The sequence below is a fragment of the Macrobrachium rosenbergii genome, chromosome 48 (assembly GCF_040412425.1).
Source record: "Macrobrachium rosenbergii isolate ZJJX-2024 chromosome 48, ASM4041242v1, whole genome shotgun sequence".
NCBI classification, from domain to species: domain Eukaryota; kingdom Metazoa; phylum Arthropoda; class Malacostraca; order Decapoda; family Palaemonidae; genus Macrobrachium; species Macrobrachium rosenbergii.
In genome coordinates, this window is record NC_089788.1 from 76,510,220 (window position 1) to 76,529,066 (window position 18,847).

At 35.8% G+C, this 18,847-nt stretch overlaps 2 long non-coding RNA genes across 3 annotated transcripts; one reads left to right on the plus strand and one right to left on the minus strand.

Moving 5' to 3' along the window:
- Nucleotides 1–9,039: 9,039 nt before the first annotated feature.
- On the minus strand, nt 9,040–12,027 carry LOC136831780 (uncharacterized). Its single transcript, XR_010850968.1, has 3 exons — nt 11,845–12,027; nt 10,327–10,521; nt 9,040–9,241 (listed from the first exon to the last, which is right to left on the minus strand). It is a non-coding gene; the product is annotated as an uncharacterized lncRNA (long non-coding RNA).
- Nucleotides 12,028–14,435: 2,408 nt separating this feature from the next.
- Nucleotides 14,436–18,202, plus strand: LOC136831781 (uncharacterized). 2 transcript variants are annotated; one of them, XR_010850969.1, is made up of 4 exons: nt 14,436–14,529; nt 15,152–15,212; nt 15,940–16,072; nt 17,004–18,202. It is a non-coding gene; the product is annotated as an uncharacterized lncRNA (long non-coding RNA). The 2 variants fall into 2 exon arrangements; XR_010850970.1 differs by having other exon boundaries at nt 17,486–18,202.
- The last annotated feature ends 645 nt before the right edge of the window (nt 18,203–18,847 follow it).

Below are 18,847 nucleotides of genomic sequence, written 5' to 3' on the forward strand. Positions count from 1 at the left end.
TACAGTAAAAGGAAAGAAAGGGGGTGCAGCTAAGGGCTGAAGACACGCTGCAAAGAACATTAAGTAATGCCTACAGTGCACCACATGGAATAGTTATAAAATGTAGTGATTCACTATTTCCAGGTTTAGTCTTAATTCGCTGAATTGGTTATTTATACGTATATCGAGAAATATATTATATTCTTTCCCACTGAACAAAATTTAAGATAACAAATGCATATATTGAGCCGCTATGATAATTACATATTAATAATTTGGCGCTTCTCATAATCATCTGAGACAATTACAGGTTAATTACAGTGACCAAACGCTAATAATAATTACATTTTGCATTACTTCCATTTCAAAGTCTCGGATATTACCACTTAAGAGCCTATCACAGATACTCGAATATTATTTGTATTTGCGTCCACGCGGCAGCAAAATATATATACCCACACGTTGCTAACTTGTTGCACGCACAGCATAAATAAGTTCGATACAAGTCAGCAACTTTTTGGCTATAATAACCAATGTTTCATATTATTACCCAGCATTTAACAAAGAGTCGTTTTCGACTTGTTTCCCACTTGTTTTCAACATGTTAGTGATATGTAGGAGACATGTTTCCGACGTGTTTGTGACAAAGTTTAGTGTGGAAGCACCCTTAGTTGATGACTATCCAGCATTTACCAGATTCGTTCTCCATCTTATGGTTACTGATTTGTTGTCAGTGTGTTTGTGATATGTATGTGACATGTTTACAACGTGTTTGTGACAAGTCAGGTGTGGAAGCACCCTTAGCTGATGACTATCCAGCATTTACTAAAGATTCGTATGCTACCTTATAGTTGTTGACTTGTTATCAACATGTTTGTGATATGCATGAGACATGTTTCTGATGTGTGTTTGTGACAAGTCTAATGGAAGCATCCTCAATTGATGATCATCCAGCATTCACCAAAGATTCGTTCTTCACCTAACGGTTGATGCCTTGTTTTCAATATATTTGTGATATGTATGCAACATGTTTCCGACATGTGTTTGTGACAAGTCTTTTACAGAAGCACCCTTAGTTGATGATAACCCAACACTTATCAAAGCAAAGATTCATTCTCAACTTACAGTCGTTGACTTGTTGTTAACATGTTTGTCTATGTATGCAACATGTTTCTGATGTGTGTTTGTGACAAGTCTAGTGTGGAAACACCCTTAGTTGATGATAACTCAGCACTTACTAAAGATTCATTCTCCACTTACAGTCGTTGATTTGTTGTCAACATGTTTGCGATATGTATGTGTCACGTTTCTGATGATGGTTTTGTGGGAACTGCTGGTTCCCCGCTGTTCCCTTTTGTGGATTGCTGCCTCCTTACCTTCAGTTTTTTTTTTTTTGTTTTGATGTTCTCACCGGTGAGCTGCCGTTTTTCTTTCGCCAGTCGGGTCTGGTAGGGCAGCAAGGGTAGCGGCAGTGGCAGCAGCAGCAGGCAGTTTTTGGAGCCGACGTTGGTCGAGTTTATGAGCAGCAAATTGGAGCACGCCTACGAAGTGGGGCACGTCGTAGAGGTGGAGTGCGACCATGAGTAGTCGTGTGACCACGAGCTGCTCATCTTTGATGACAGCGTGAGGCTGTCCTGACGTCTCCATCGGGGTATTCTGGTTGGTGGGTTTTTGTCCCTGTTACGCAGCTGAGGGCTGTCTTGGTGCCCCGATGGAGGACGTATGTTTGGTATTTTTTTTCTGCCTGCTGTTGTTTATTTTTGCCTTTTTTTTTAAAGCTACTTTTTTTTGTTTATTTTAACTGGATTTTGTTTAGTGCTGCCTTTTGGCTTTTTTTGTATTTATGGTTTTTATCTTTTTGCCAGACCTGACTCACTTGTAAATTTTAAAAATAAATTAATATTTTAAGCTCATTTTATTGTTTTTGTTGTTTCCCCCTCCTTTGTTTGTTGCATCTGCCGTCAGTCATGACAGCCCCGTCCTGAGTATGTTAAAGAACCTGCATAACGGCCCACTCGGGTCGTTACAGTATGCAACATGTTTCTGATGTATGTTTGTGACAAGTCTAGCGTGGAAGCACCCTTAGTTCATAACTGTCCAACATTTACCAAAGATTCATACTCCACCTACGGGTCATAATTTGCCCTCACCATGTTTGTGATATGTATGCAACATGTTTCCGACATTTGTTTGCAAGAAGTGTCGTACAGAAGCGCCATTAATTGATGATTCGCAATGTCAAATGAGGTGTACAATTCCCATTTCAGCAGTCATTACAGAAACAAAGTTTAAAACTTGATGGAGGATAATGATGGCTTTGAATGATTATTATTCATGGATATTAAGCTCAATCAAAGCCTCATTTCTCATTTCCAATCACACGTGCAATTATCCTTAGCTCTGAGATTATACGGAACTATTATCTAGCTGGTTTTATTTCGTCGTATTAAACAAAAGTCTTGTATGAAGCTAAGCGATTGTGATTTGTGGTCTCGTGAGTCTGTAAAATATTGTTCTTTCAACGCAGAGAGCATCTTGGTATGTATAATAATAATAATAATAATAATAATAATAATAATAATAATAATAATGAGCATTAAAATTAGTGATAAAAGAACTGTCAAGACACCCAGCCTGAGAAACGGTTTAGCTCTGAGCTTTCATGTAAGCTCCAGGGCCAAGTGTGCTTTGCCACTAGGATTTACCACCACACCTGAGGTAGGAATTAAATTGAGGCTGTGACAAAGGTTATAGGATACTCGGCTTTCCATTTTCAGGCCATAAAGGGCCAATGTCCCGAGAGGCTAATCGAGGTAAGAATCCCAGAGCAATGGAAGGTGCTGATGCAGTGTTGATGGTGCTTTTGTGTAGATGTATGAAGCAACATATATATATATATATATATATATATATATATATATGTGTGTGTGTGTGTGTGTGTGTGTGTGTGTGTGTGTGTGTGTGTGTGGGTACACACACAAACCACACCAGGCAGATGAGGACGTCTGTATTTAATTAGTTCTCCAGATATTTATAATTTCCAGCTAATTAATACGTCTTGTGCATGCACAAAGCCTCTACCAAATTCACTCCAGATTTTTGTGAGATGATCTCAGCCAGGTGCTTTGCCTGCCAACAGCTTTAATGAAAGTTTCAGAGAGCAATCTCTCTCTCTCTCTCTCTCTCTCTCTCTCTCTCTCTCTCTCTCTCTCTCTCTCTCTCTCTCTCTCTCTCTAGGTGAAATTAATTTTTGTCCTTAGTCTAATCTCTCTCTCTCTCTCTCTCTCTCTCTCTCTCTCTCTCTCTCTCTCTCTCTAGGTGAAATTAACATCTGATTGTGTTTAATTTTGTCCTTAGTCTCTCTCTCTCTGTCTAATTTTGTCATTAGTCAACTCCTCTCCCTCTCTCTCTCTCTCTCTCTCTCTCTCTCTCTCTCTCTCTCTCTCTCTCTCTCTCTCTCTCACCAGACGAGATTAACAGCATGCAAAAGTTTCTTCGGCACGATCGAGTTTTCTGTTAATCATATAGCCAAGGCCACCGAAAATAGATCTATTTTTCGGTGGTCTCGGTATAATGCTGTATTAGCCGCGGCCCATCAAACTATAGCCACTGCCCAGTGGTTGCCTATCCTATATCGTTGCCAGAAGAACGATTATGGCTAACTTTAACCTTAAATAAAATAAAAACTACTGAGGCTAGAGGGCTGCAATTTGGTATGTTTGATGACTGGAGGGTGGATGATCAACATACCAATTTGCAGCCCTCTAGCCTCGGTAGTTTTTAAGATCTGAGGGCGGACAGACAAAGTGAGGACAGACAAAGCCGGCACAATAGTTTTCTTTTCAAAGAGGAAAAATCTCATAAAGGTTCCAATTTTACTCTTATGACAAATACTGACAAACGATGTCATTGCGTTCCATGACAGGAAGATATTAATAAAGCCTGGAAAAGTCATACATACATATATTTAAAAGTGGTTCCAGGAATCCTGGATTCTGGAATGCATAAAATATACAATGTAGAAATGCTGAGAAAAGAATTTTGGGAACTGACAGAAACTGGGTGAATAATAATTTTTAACCTGCGGGGTGAAGCCTGCAGTGTTTGTCAAGATTTGCATATCAATGGAGGGTCGTGTAAGCAAAAGACAATATTGCAAGGAAGAAAGAATGAAATATAAATACTGTATGTATATATATATATATATATATATATATATATATATATATATATATATATATATATATATATATATATATATATATATATATATATATATATATATACATACACAACTGACCTCATTAAATACAAAACTCACCTGAGAGACCCCGGAGTTAATCCCACGAGAGCAGGAGAGAGCGCGAGAGTTGGAGATGGACTTCCTCATTCCTGAATAAACTGATGTTTAGTGATGTACCTGGTACTTGCTCGAATGTGGTTGGTTCCAGCCCAGCCAACCTCACCACAAGACTTTCCTGTAAAGGAAAAAATAAGGAGAATTTAATACACAAAATTTATGAGTCGGAATTCTGATATAAATAAAGTATTAATGGATATAACAGAATTGCTGGTTAAAATATATGTCGAGTTTTATCCAGGAAGTGTAAAATTAATGATGTTTTTCTGTCGTGAGTCTGATGTCATTATCTCTCTCTCTCTCTCTCTCTCTCTCTCTCTCTCTCTCTCTCTCTCTCTTTGACTCTTAGAGTTAGTAATCCCTTCTTTATTTGTCTAAATTTTAATTTGTTCGATATATTTTGTGATTTGAAGGAAACCAAATGTAATAGTCATTGGATATTAATAATAAAAATAAAATATTTAATTTTTCAGATATATTTTTAATGATTTGAAAACATTAATAATAATAGTAATAATAATAATAATAATAATAATAATAATAATAATAATAATAATAATAATAATAATAATAATAATAATAATAATAATAATATAATAATAATAGCCAGAACATCAATAATAATAATAATGATATTAATAGAGATATGGATTAAACTTATCTTTTAAATGTGCTTTCAAGCAAAATGCAACATGTGTAGATCAGACAATAGTAAATATTTCTATTTTGATAATTACCATACATTTATTTTAGGTTAGATCTGAACGTAATTATATCGAGCTTTTAAAAAAATATATTGCAAAACTCTACGGGGATTCACTGCCATGTTTGGACAAACCACCCAACAGACCTTGCCAGTATTTCTCAACACTCGGTCGGATCTTCGACACGGTACTTCACGTACCTAGGATGGGGACGTACCGTCTCGACCGTCCATTATATTGAAATCATATTTGAGCGTAAGGGTATTTAATGGAAAACAATAATAGTATGTTTGCGAACTAGTTTATAACAGTCGACATGCTTGTTACGGTTTCATCTCTCTCTCTCTCTCTCTCTCTCTCTCTCTCTCTCTCTCTCAATCTCTCTCTCTCTCTCTCTCTCTCTCTCTCTCTTTCTCTCTCTCTCTCTCTTAGCGAACATGCTAAGTGCATTTAAGTTATTAAAACGAGGTTAAATGTCAAAGGGTGAGATTAACTCTCTTGTGTTCAATGATGTCTAATTTTGATTAAAAGTTAGTCTACCCTCTGAACTGGTCTCTCTCTTTCTATCTCCATTTCCCGATCTCTTAACCCGAACATGCTAAGTGCATTTAAGTTATTAAAACGAGGTTAAATGTACAAAAGTACACGCTTGAACAATAGTGTACAAACACTTGGGTAAGTTGTGCTCTCTCTCTCTCTCTCTCTCTCTCTCATTTTGACCTCTCAACATGTTTGCATTAAAATAATTAAATCGGGTTAAATGTGCATCAAAATAATTAAAACGGGGTTAAATGTACAAAAGTACACGTACATATAAGTTATGAATACACATTGTAGTACAAACACTTGGGTTATTATGTTCCTTATGTTTCTCTCTGTCAAGATCTTCTCACCGGAACATGCAGAGAGCATGAAAGTTCAAACTCGGCTGAATACACAAAAGTACACACGAACAAAAGTGTCTAACACGCTTGACAATTTGCGTACTGGCTTTTTCTCTGAGGCTGTATAGAGCAATATAACGACTGTTTGCTTTTCATTTGTCCAGCGGCTGCTACAGAACATATGTCAGAATATTTTAATACGTTTGAGTGAGGACGCTTTGGAATGGTAATAGCGTTAGATAAATGTTGATTCAGAATCTGCGCGAATAGTTTTGATGAAATGCCCCGTGACAGATGAGTTTATGGGAGTCGATTCCGAGAAATTAGAAGTTGAAAATTCATTCTTTTCAGAAGTTACATTTTCAAAGATAATTGGATGGAAACATTCTATTTGAATGTTCCTTTTTCTGTAATCCAGTATAACAAATTTATCTAAATATAAATCGTGTCTGCCTAGTTTTAAGCTCGACAAACACCTACTGGAGAGGCCCGTGTATTTACTTTCATAATAGGAAAAAAAAAAAAAAACACTTGGCCCCTTGTAAAATATAGAATATATTCATGTATTTTTAAATTCATTCCGTAAATCAGTAATGCCAGCAGGAATGGGCTATGTGAGTCAACACTTCAGGGAACTATTTTTCACTGGTTCTTGATTGTGCTAAAATTTTGAACTTAAATTTAGTCAATTTTTTATGTGATTAAAGAGAAAGGAACCATTCTCAGGTAATATTTCAAATATACCTTTTACGTAGCTGTCTCATGTAGCAACTTAAGCCTAAAAAAGATAAATTGGTATAAATTTTGGTATAATTAGAATTTAATAATCTGAATTTTTTGCCCATAGTTACCATAATGATTGTCCTAAGTATCTCTTCACTAACCTGTTAGGTAATTTCAAGAGAAAACAGCCAGTGTTAAATGCCTATGTATACTGTTATATTGTAAATATTCCATTGTAAAATTTTAAGTTTAATCCTTTCAGTAAAATTAACTCTGAATGGACCCTCAGCTGACTCAGTTTTTAAGTCAAATCTCTTGTACTAACTAATGAGCTTTACTTTAAGGCTATTAAATTTACCATCAATGAAACTCAACATGCTGTCTAATTTGTAGATTATCACAAGCACTCGTTACCGCGACACCATTTAAATTTTTAGCTACTAAACTTAATGGGGATTTTACCAAATACTAAACTGCAGCTTTAGTGAAATTCTTTGAGGTAGTGACAATATTGTTCATTAAATAGAGATTAAAATTGGCGGAAATCAGCGAGTTTCACACCTTCATACTAATACAAGATTTCAAAACACTTAGCTCGTGGTATTGCCAATAGGTACCAAGACTAACTTTATACAGTTCTGTCGAAACAAACGTTCGTGAATTATGAAAACTAACCAGTTTAGGGCTGCGTCCACACGATCGAGCTTTGTTCGACGAACTTCGTCCGGAGTGACGTTAGAAGGAAAATTTCTGACTTTACCTCTCTCAAAGTTCGTCGAACAAAGCTCGATCGTGTGGACGCAGCTTAAACCTCAAACTACCTTGTTTTTCAGTTGCTCTATTGAAACAAACCTTTCCATTTATTTCATGACCAATCAATTTATATTTAACCACCAGTAAGCTTAAAAAACTTAAAAGTATGACCAATTAGCCTATATTTGACCATCTGTTAACGAATATATGACCAATTTATATTTGACCTATCAGTTAATATATTATGACCAATCAGTTTATATTTGACCATCAGTTAACACTGACCATTAATCAATTTAAGTCTAAAACTTTCAGACTTCACATTTAATACCCTTTACTGCACACTGACTGTAGGTAATGCAGTTTAACATATTTAATAGCCTTTACTGCACACTGACTGTAGGCAATGCAGTTTAATTTATTTCAATCTTCAAGTGTAAAGATTCCTTAAAATACTCTTATCTGGCCCTTAATGTCATTTTAGTCATTTAAAGGACCTGCTATGTACTGTATAACAGATGTGAACTTTTTCATTATAAATTGAACAATCTAGTTATAAGAAATAACATTCCAACTGCAGGTTTTAGTAGAAATTTCTACTTTACTGCTAAATGTGTCATTCATGTAAGGAAATAAAAATTTAGAAAATTCTATATCTAGACTGGTTTCATTTATTAAACGAGACACCATAACTTTCCTTGAATATCAAATAATCTGTACATAACCAGACTTATGATTAAAAATCTTCAATAATCAGTTTCTTAAAGCCATGTTTAATATTTATTCAACCAGATCATAAAACAGATTAGTGTAAACAAGTCATGGTCAACAGAATGCGAAATTTATTAAGGTTTTTAATAATTAATAGTCACTGGCGGACAAGAGTTTTGATATAAGAATTACTTTAAAACTTAAATTTTAAAGTTTTATATCACTAATTGAATCAATCAATTTTAGGCCCAAACTAAAGCATATCTTGGGGCACAGATCTAACAGTGGGGGGCACAAAGACTAATCTAAGTGGGGCACAGACTAACAGTGGGGGCACAGACTAACAGTGGGGCACAGATCTAACCGTGGGGCACACAGGGGGGCACAGATCTAACCGTGGGGGCACAGATCTAACCGTGGGGGCACAGATCTAACCGTGGGGGCACAGATCTAACCGTGGGGGCACAGATCTAACCGTGGGGGCACAGATCTAACCGTGGGGGCACAGATCTAACCGTGGGCAGGGGCACAGATCTAACCGTGGGGCACAGATCTAACAACGTGGGGGCACAGATCTAACCGTGGGGGCACAGGTGGGGGCACAGACTAACAGTGGGATCTAACCGTGGGGCACAGACTAACAGTCTAACCGTGGGGGCACAGATCTAACCGTGGGGGCACAGATCTAACAGTGTGGGGGCACAGATCTAACCGTGGGGCACAGCACCGTGGGGGCACATCTAACCGTGGGGCACAGATCTAACCGTGGGGGCACAGACTAACCGTGGGGGCACAGATCTGCGTGGGGGCACAGACTAACAGTGGGGGGATCTAACCGTGGGGGCACAGATCTAACCGTGGGGCACAGATCTAACAGTGGGGCACAGGGGGGCACAGACTAACAGATCTAACCGGGGGCACAGACTGGGGCACAGACTAAAGCATAATGTGACAAAAATACATAGCATAAACGCATACTGTAGCATGACTGAAGAGTATCAATATCCCGGCTCCATTCTCACCTAAATAAAACTGTTTCGGGCTTAAGCCACAATTCTTGATTTCTTGATTGAATAACCTGAGTACTCAGCCTTCCTAGTCTTTAAAGGACTTCCACTAAGCCTTTCCTGCAAATAAGAGAATGCGGCAGAAAAAGGTATTGGCAACTGAAGTACAATTAAAATATTGCACATTCAGTAAAGCAAGTCTTACTCCTATGAACTGAAAGTTTCCATAGGTAAATGTTTCCATAGATACTCTAATTACTCTTAAAAGCCTGTTTAATATTGGACAGTCTATAAAGTTATAACTTATGAATTTGTTTTTTTGATACAAGATTTGATTTTACTTTTTAAACTTAAAAGCCTCTGGACGCCTCCCCCCCCCCAAATTTAAAGGGGCAAAAATTGAAGAGGCCAGTTTTAAATGAAGTTTGAAAATAAAGCTAAAGTTTAAGCATTAGACTCAATTGCAATGGAAAGTCAAACTTAACTTTAAAAGGTTTACCTACATAAAAAAATAAAGTTCAAACAAAGCTAGGAAATTCAGTTTTGAATTATAAATTATACTATTTTAAAATAGAGCTTTCAATAAAATCAAAAGACTACTATATGGAACAACCCTATAAAACTTAAATTTGAAATCTAAGATACATGACTAGCATTTATCAAAAACCAAAATAAAGTAAAAAAGTTAAAAGTCAAAACCTTATCAGCACCTGCGTAATAAATTTTCAAATAAAAGTTCAAGCAAAATGATTGAATTCACGAAAACCTAAACCAACTAATTTTATCAGTTACTCAAAACCAAAAACTATGAATTAATAGTTACTTTAAATTATTCAAATATTTAAAAACCAAAACTCTTAAAACATTCCTCGTGAACTTCGAGCACTTAGACATTGACGTTACTTTTAGACTAAACCAAAAATCTTTAAAACCAAATTTGATAGAACTTATTAGTTAAGTTACTTTTAAAATATTAAAACCAAAAAAATCTTAATGTTACGTTAACTTATTACTTCAATTGCAAAAACTAAGCGAGTTTGTGTTGGTTAGTAAGAACCTCCCTCGAACCTGCCCACGGGTCCAAAGACCTGTGGGGCAGTGCATGGGAGGGGCCTCCACCCCTACAGGGGCCCCTGTAGGGATGGAGGTAAAAAAAAATGTTAGTATGGTTTGGTTTTTAAAAAACCAAAAAATACTTTACTCACCTAATTCAATAAACCAATGATTAAGGAAGTGTGAAGTTTTTCTACTTGGGTCAAGAGATTTTGAATCATCATTGACGTATCCTATTCCTCAGAAGTTTGATTGTATATTTTAACTTATTGGTTTTATTCAGCTTATTGGTTTTAACTCCACGGTGCTGTAGTACAGAAATATTCTTTTAAAATGCTCTCATCAACCTGAAAAATATTCAGTATGTAGTCAGAAGTCCATGGCCCACTAAAGATTTAAAACTAAACCAGTACTCACAGAGCACGAAAATTTTAGGTTAAAGTTAAAAAATTATATAAAATTCCTCTTGCACCTGAATATACAGTACGTACAAAAGTGGTCCACCCACACAATTTTAAAATTAATGATCACTGCCAGAGGACAAGTTTGGTATAAAGCTAAAAAAAATATCAGACAAGTACCCATTAAATAAATACCCATTAAACAAAATTATATCAGAACTAAAGCAAGTACCCATTAAAAAAGCTTACGCAAGAACTGAATTAAAACTTGAGTACTGACATATGAAGATTTAGGCTAGGAACAATTAAAATTTAAAGGCATTTCTTTAATTCCAAAGTTTTCTGTATTCCACCAATGGCAGGTTAAGACAAAATTGGTAGCTTAAGTCACCTAGTATAGTTAAAAACTTCAAAATTTAGGGAAAATGAAGTCCTTGAATATTGCCAAATTATGAAGCTTGACGTTAAGACCAGCACGTCTTCAAAAACTAAGCAAGTCTTAAAGTTTAGGGTATAAAATATCATAAGCAAAGAGCAAACGGCTATATTGTAAGCATGTTTAGGAACACAATACAGAAGTTTAAAACTACAGACAAAAGTTACACCACTAAATAAAAAAACTGTACAAACTTCGCCTACGCTTTAGATAAAGCAAGTCTTCAATTTAGCGTAGTAAAAACAATGAATAACTTGCTAAAAACTTTAAAATGCTTTAAAGGCAATTTTAAACTACACTAACCTAGAAAACATCTACGGTTACAAACCAAACAAACAACCTAGGTTTTAGAGATAATTTTAGTAAACGTATTAAATGAAGTCTTGGAAAATCTGAGCCCTTAAATGGCACCTGGAAACTGACTCCTAAAAACTTAGGAGCGAAACCGCTACGGGTAAAGCGTTGAAACCTGACACTTAGAAACTTCAAAGCGAAAGCGAAACCGTTAAAGGACAAGCACTGAAACCTAGCCTAGGCTCTAAATATGAGCAGGTCATAAAAGCGTATCAAGTAACGTTAATTAGAAAACCAGCACTAACGGCAACTTGAAACTTTAAAAGTTAAAGAGCTACGGGCATTAAAACACTGAAACTTAGCCTAGCCTTCAGAAATAACGTACCAAATTTAGCCTAAACGTTGTCAGAGCGCTTAAAACCACAAATGACATCACGTTAACACGTTAGGCTACTAAGACTGATAACACAAACAGCAATGAAACTTAACCTAAGCACCAGCCAATAGTTTAAGATCCAAACAACTCCACGTAGACTTACCCTGGGAACTCCAGCTCACCATTCCAAATTCTCATCACGCACGGACATAACACCCACAGCAAGCAGTTTCTTCAATAACGAAGCCAATACAACAACGATATTCCCGAAACCACGATCACTCAGGGAAAGGAAAAGCCAAAATGGTTCGCCGGCTCCGAAGCGATAGCTCAAACTAGATGTCTCACGTTTCCGTTTGAAAACAGCTCCTGTTGACGTTTACCAGCAAGGACCATGAAGTCCCCGTTTTCCGGGCAAGGATCGCTAACAAGAACAAGTAGAACCTGGTTTTCGTTTTGTGAGGCGCGAGAATTCAGATGTTTTTTTGATTTGATTATATATTGTAATTCTTCTCGGGTCTTTGATAAAATTGAAATAATAGATTTAAAAATGATTTAATATACCTAAAAATAAATAACTTTCTTTGCATGGGCTTTGAGGAAACTAAAAATACCTGTTCAAAGCTTTATGTAGAATCAATATGCACAAGTATAGGAAACTCCTTACGTGGTTCTCTAATCTCCATATGCATTCTTTCTCCCTTAATTAATTATATTAATGTTGTTATCTGTTACTCCTGTGATAAATTATCTACGTGGGACCCACAGATTATTCAGGCAAAATCATACGTTAGCAAAGATATTCGGAAAATCATTCGGCGTACTGTAGATTAATTTATATATAAACCAGGTCAGTGTGTCAAGATTTTGGGTGACAAATGAGTTCTAGGGAGTTAAAAAAATGGATGTTCATCAGAAAAAATAAAATACAAAGATATACATATATTTATGCAAATGTATATCATATTTCCACTTACAAATATACGGTAATCGCGTACAATAAGATTGATAATCTATTAATTATAATTGTACATGGACATAATATATATATTTGCTTATATATGTACATCTTTATATTTAATTTTTCTAATTGAGTCCAGCTTTTTTTGAACCTATGTCATTGACCCATCAAAAGCCAAGGGAAAATATCTAAACTCACCACCCAAAATCTTGACAAGTGGCCCAGCTAGTAGGATGGAGGATGCCTTTGTATTAATGATTTCTTTCTTTTTTTTCACGCACGGGGTCATATGAGCAATTATTGGAGTGGTCAGGCGGCTGTTCAGTGCAATACTTGTGTAACATCTCCGTCTTATGGTATTTCTTTTGACCAAGAGAGAGAGAGAGAGAGAGAGAGAGAGAGAGGTGGTTTTGTTGTGTTCTGTGTCGATTTAATGGTGGATGACGTATGTTTTCTGCAAGATCAGTTTTTTTTTAGTTTTCTGTAGAAGAAAACTATTGTGCCGGCTTTGTCTGTCCGTCCACACTTTTTCTGTCCGCCCTCAGATCTTAAAAACTACTGAGGCTAGAGGGCTGCAAACTGGTATGTTGATCATCCACCCTCTAATCATCAAACATACCAAATTGCAGCCCTCAAGCCCCAGTAGTTTTTATTTTATTTAAGGTTAAATTTAGCCATGATTATGCTTCTGGAAACGATACAGGCTAGGCCACCACCGGGCCGTGGTTCAAGCTTCATGGGCCGCGGCTCATACGGCATTATACCGAGACCACCGAAAGATACATCTATTCTCGATGGCCTCGTTATACGCTGTAGCGGCTGTGCAGAAAACTCGATTGCGCCGAAGAAACTTCGGCGTGTTTTCTACTTGTTTTAGTTTGTTTCAAAGTGAGGAACCGGTATGTGTTTGGGCTAGAGGAATGGATAACAATATTGTTTTCAGATAACACTTGTTTGTCATGGTCATGGTACCAAGTTGCTCGTTGGGAATATTTAGGATGTTAATATTCCGGCTTTTTTGTTTGATGATTGTGAATTTTTTTCTGTGACTTTTTTCCTGAGGCCTTATTATTTGTAATATGGAAATATGATATACATTTGCATAAATATAGTGTATCTTTATATTTCATTTTTCTAAATGACATCCAGTTTTTTGAACCTTTGTCATGGCTCGTCAGGAGCCAAGGGAAAATCTCTAACTCATTTATCACCCAAAATCTTGACACAGTGACAAAGGGGAAATTGTTTCACTACCCTTTGTTCAAAAGTCTCCAAAAAATTCCTTTTGCAAAATGGACAAGATAAATCAAGGAATTAATAGCATATTCCACCCCGGCTCCCCTGTCCCCTATCCATCACCAAACACCCCCTCCCCCCAACTGGCTCCTAAGATCACCCTATTTGCTGAAATAAAAAATTCAGTTTCAGTTTTCGTTTATGTATTTTTGCTATAAGTATCTAAAAAAACAAAGTCCTTTGCTAATAAATATTCCTCAGAACGTAAGACCTAGTTAGATATTTGTCAAAAAAGGTTTTATTATGATAAACAGAAGCCAATTCCTATAAAAAAAAAACCGAGAAACGATAAAAAAGCAGAATCATATGTTGACCGTCAAAGCGTCCAACGAATTGTTTTAAGAGTCACCCCTTCAACAGAAAACGGGGGCTTAGTTGTCCTTGGAACCGTCCTAGTTTAGAAAACGGCGACTCCGTGATCCTTGCCGGTGACGTCACGGCAAATGATTTCTGAGCAAGTACATCATTAGTTATACAATTTTCGCCTCGGGGGCGACGTGGTTTGGCCGTGTTATTTTCGTTCTTTAACGAAGGAACTTGTCAGTTTGTGGGATGAGTTCTCGTTACCTGGGGCGAAGTAGCTGTGTACAGGTGGGAATTAATTAGGCAGTTAGTGGATTCAAGGTACCTGTAGTTATTGGCGATTCTTCAGGCATCTGCAGACAAGCTTCATTATTGTAATTTTATATCTATTAATTATGCAAGAATTTAGTAATATCAGCCACTTGGTTTTGTTTCCCGTTATTGCAGTAATAATTCTTGGTTACGTAATATAGCTTGTTGTAATAGGTTTTTATTTCATGTTTAAGAATAATTTTAGGTATATTTAAAAACTGTAGCTTGTACATTGTATAAAATTTTAATATTTAATCTCCTTTTCAGTTAAATCTTGCTGTACTGGCTATTATGTCGGATTGTTGTAATAGGCTTTAATTCGTGTTAAAATTTTAAGTATTCTCAGAAACTGTAGCTTGTAAGCTATGTTTAGTCTCATTTTCAATATCTTGAGATCTTGTTGTACTGACCCTCAAATCAGATGCTGTCAAGACCTGAACTGAAATTCAACAGTTAATACCTGTCTTTGATATATAAAATTCAATTTTTCATCAACATTGTGAAAAGTTAGCTGACGTATAGCGTACTTCTCACGCCTAGTTTACCAAATATTTAGGTTTTGTCGTTTATTCCTGTACTAAAATCAAATATTTTTCAGAAGAAGCTCTCTAGGGTCAACAGTTCCTCTCAGCTCTCGGGTCATCAAAAGTTACTCAAAGGTCAGTATTCAGATTTACTTAATTTTGATTAGAATGTGCCTTTTAAGATACCCGACTCGAGTGGAAAGCCTTGAAGCCTTAGTGTAAAGCCTTGAAGCCTTAGTGTAAAGCCTTGAAGCCTTAGTGCAAAGCCTTGAAGCCTTAGTGCAAAGCCTTGAAGCCTTAGTGCAAAGCCTTGAAGCCTTAGTGCAAAGCCTTGAAGCCTTAGTGCAAAGCCTTGAAGCCTTAGTGCAAAGCCTTGAAGCCTTAGTGCAAAGCCTTGAAGCCTTAGTGCAAAGCCTTGAAGCCTTAGTGCAAAGCCTTGAAGCCTTAGTGCAAAAAGCCTTAGTGCAAAGCCTTAGTAGTAAAGCCTTGAAGCCTTAGTGCAAAGCCTTGAAGCCTTAGTGCAAAGCCTTGAAGCCTTAGTGCAAAGCCTTGAAGCCTTAGTGTAAAGCCTTGAAGCCTTAGTGCAAAGCCTTGAAGCCTTAGTGCAAAGCCTTGCTTTAATGAACTTTTTACTTTAATTTTTGTGAATTACTGTTCGTAATTTTTATTTTACTTATTTATTCACATCCTCCCGGTGCTTGTAAAGCAAATTACTTTATGAAGCAAAGAGAACCTCTCAAGAAGTGACATTTGTGAGAAATCCAAAAATGGAGTCAAATTTCTTAAGCGAGCAATTACGTCAAATTAAGCCATTCATAACTTGCATCTCCATTTTTTCTCCAGTAATTCAAAGTTCTTTCAGGTGCTTGTGAAGTCAAAACTGCTTGATGAAGGCAAGACAGCTCCTCAAGGGGCCACATTTATGAGAAATGCAAGAATGAAGTAATTTAACAAGACCACTTTCGTCTCAAAGAATTTTTTCTAATTGAATTAAGGTGAGTTCCACTAAATTAACTTTTTTTTACCTCCACCCCTACAGGGGCGGTGCCCCTGTAGGGGTGGAGGCCCCTCTCATACCCTGCACTATAGGTCTTAGGACCTATGGTGCAAGGTGTATGGGGGGTTTTAACTAATCTATTATTCCCTTTCAGGTTGTTAGTGTAAATCAGTCTTGCAATTTTCAGAATTTAACGTAACTGGCAAAGAATATTCTTTTAAGACATCAAACGTAAATTAACATGTTTTCATTTAAGAATAGATATTTTTTTTTCGATAATTTAGCTATTTTTAGTAAGGTATTTAACTTGGCAACTATTACGTTTGTGTTAATGTTTAATTAGTCCATGATAAAGTTAACGTAATTATTTCATGTTAACAGTTAATGTTGCTTAATTTATAAAATTTTTCTAGAGATTTTGATTTTCGAGTTTCAGTAGTAAAACTTGTGTATCTGTATTAACTTAATTGAACCTTAACTTTTAATGTTTTATAATAAACGTAATTTTGAGTGATTAAGTTGTTGTAATCACTAAGTTTTAACGTAATTCTTTTTGTTTAGTCTGAAATATAATTTTGATGTTTAAACTAACGTAAATCAGTAAACAATGGAGTAATTTGTTAGTTTAAATACTAGTACTGAGTCATGATCATTATATAAGAAACAATGAACAGGCCTATGTTTTCACAGGTACAATGAGTAAGCCCTTTTCACTAAAGACCAGTAAACAAAACCCATGCATAGCTATGGTGATTAGGTTATATAAAAACTTTTAAAAGTAATTAAAGCTGGCGGGTAGTTGACAATTGACAGAACTGAATTTCAAAGTAAATAGTTCTAGAATATTCTTGCCTCTAAGTATCCCTGGCAAATTTTGTAGCTGACCCCTTGTCCTAGATCTTAGACATTTTAATATTGGTGTTTCTTAGGTTACGTCCGTTTTGGGCACCCCTGAAAGTAAAAAGTAACTAATACTTGGATTATACCCTATGGCAAATTAACCTTATGACCTCTTGTGGATTTTCTCTGCACCTGGGACCACTCGACCCTGTCTTGTGATTCTTAAGGTCATGACAGGTCATTTCTAAGTACTTTTGGTACCCTTTAAACTCATAAGTAATTGATACCAGATCATGATATGCCTTCACTATGTACCCTGGCAAAGTTTAATTTTTATTTTGGTTAGCACTTTTAGGTACCCCTGGCCCACTTGATTTGGCAAGCACTTGCTTGGCAGTTGTTGGCTGCTCTGGTCAAAATCTTCACAACTGATTGACCTGTACATGAAAAATTTGTTTGAAGGTTTCAGTTCATCTAAGTTAACGAAACTATTTTACTAAATTATAATCTTTGACATAAATGTTGTACTATTGCAACAACCATTTTCTGCCGCAGTTTTTTTGTTTTACAGGTTATTCATACTGGAACAGTGCAAGACTATGCAAGCAGAGTACTCCTGTTGCTCGAGAAATCATGTTCATTTTTAACTCTGCAGTTATTGAATTGAGGTGAGAATAGAGCCTAGCATTTTAGCCTGGCATTTTTGAGATACTCCACTCTATGCCACATTAAAACCTGTATTGATAGTTCAAGAGTATAACTGACTGACAATTAGTAATTTTATTGATCCCTATGTCAACTTGAAAGTGATTGGTTTCACCAATACTAGTAATTACAAACTACAGGTTTTACTTGCCTCAAAGTTCAGATTAAAAGTGTGAAACTATTATTTTAAAGTTTACTCAATGCCTTGACCAGGTGGTTAACCAGCTTTTGTGATTGGTATGATGACCTAAAACAATTCTGTCTGGAAAAACCATTAGTCATGTGTACAGTTACTTAGTATCTAATAAAATATCTATGGTATTCTGTTTAGTTTTTCATAACATGCGAGATAACTAATTTGTCTAGTTTTTGGTTACATATCACAAATTTTGAATTAATTTGGTAAGTGAAAGTTAAGTAGGCAGTTTTGATATAAACTATATAATTAAGAATCTATTAATTTTATCTAAGGAATCAATGTAAAAATTGTTAGAATTTATTTGAATTATACAGATTTTAAATACTCGTAAAGGGACAACTATGTACTTAGCTTGTTATTCAACTAATGGGGAAGCATATATCTAATTTTTTTTCTTAAGTTTAAAAGTATGTGTTAGTGTTAGTGTTCTGTGGAAGCCTTAATTTTTCAGTTAAATGTGTAAAGCCTTATATGAAAGCCAATATTTTCCCTAAATTCTTTCTACATTTTAGTGACAATGGTAAAATATATTAGACGCTGAAAAAACAGAAGATTCTTTAGAGTTCCAGTGGAACTAGTGATTAAGATCTAATTTTATCTAAGGAATCAGTGTAAAAAATAGCTTACTTAATGCTATAAGAAATTGATACACCAGTTTTAAAGATGCATTATAAACTCGTAAAGAAGATTGTATTGCCTAATGTATTGCCTAGTTATTCAACTTTTAATGGGAAAGCCTGTAATTTCCGAAGTTATATATGTGTGAAGGATATGACTCTAAATTTTATTTTAATACAATGGTAAAGTATATTTGACACTGAGAAAACCTGTTGAAAGAAAACCTGTTCAATAGAAAGAAGATTAACATTCTGAAACTGGGACGTTGGAAATTAAAATAGAACTGAAAAAGATTGTCAGTATATTTGACATTGAAAAAACCTGTTGAAAAGATTCTTTGAAATTCCAATAGAACTAGTGATTAAGGTAGTTAACATTCTGAAACTGGGACGTTGGAAAGTTAAATATGGC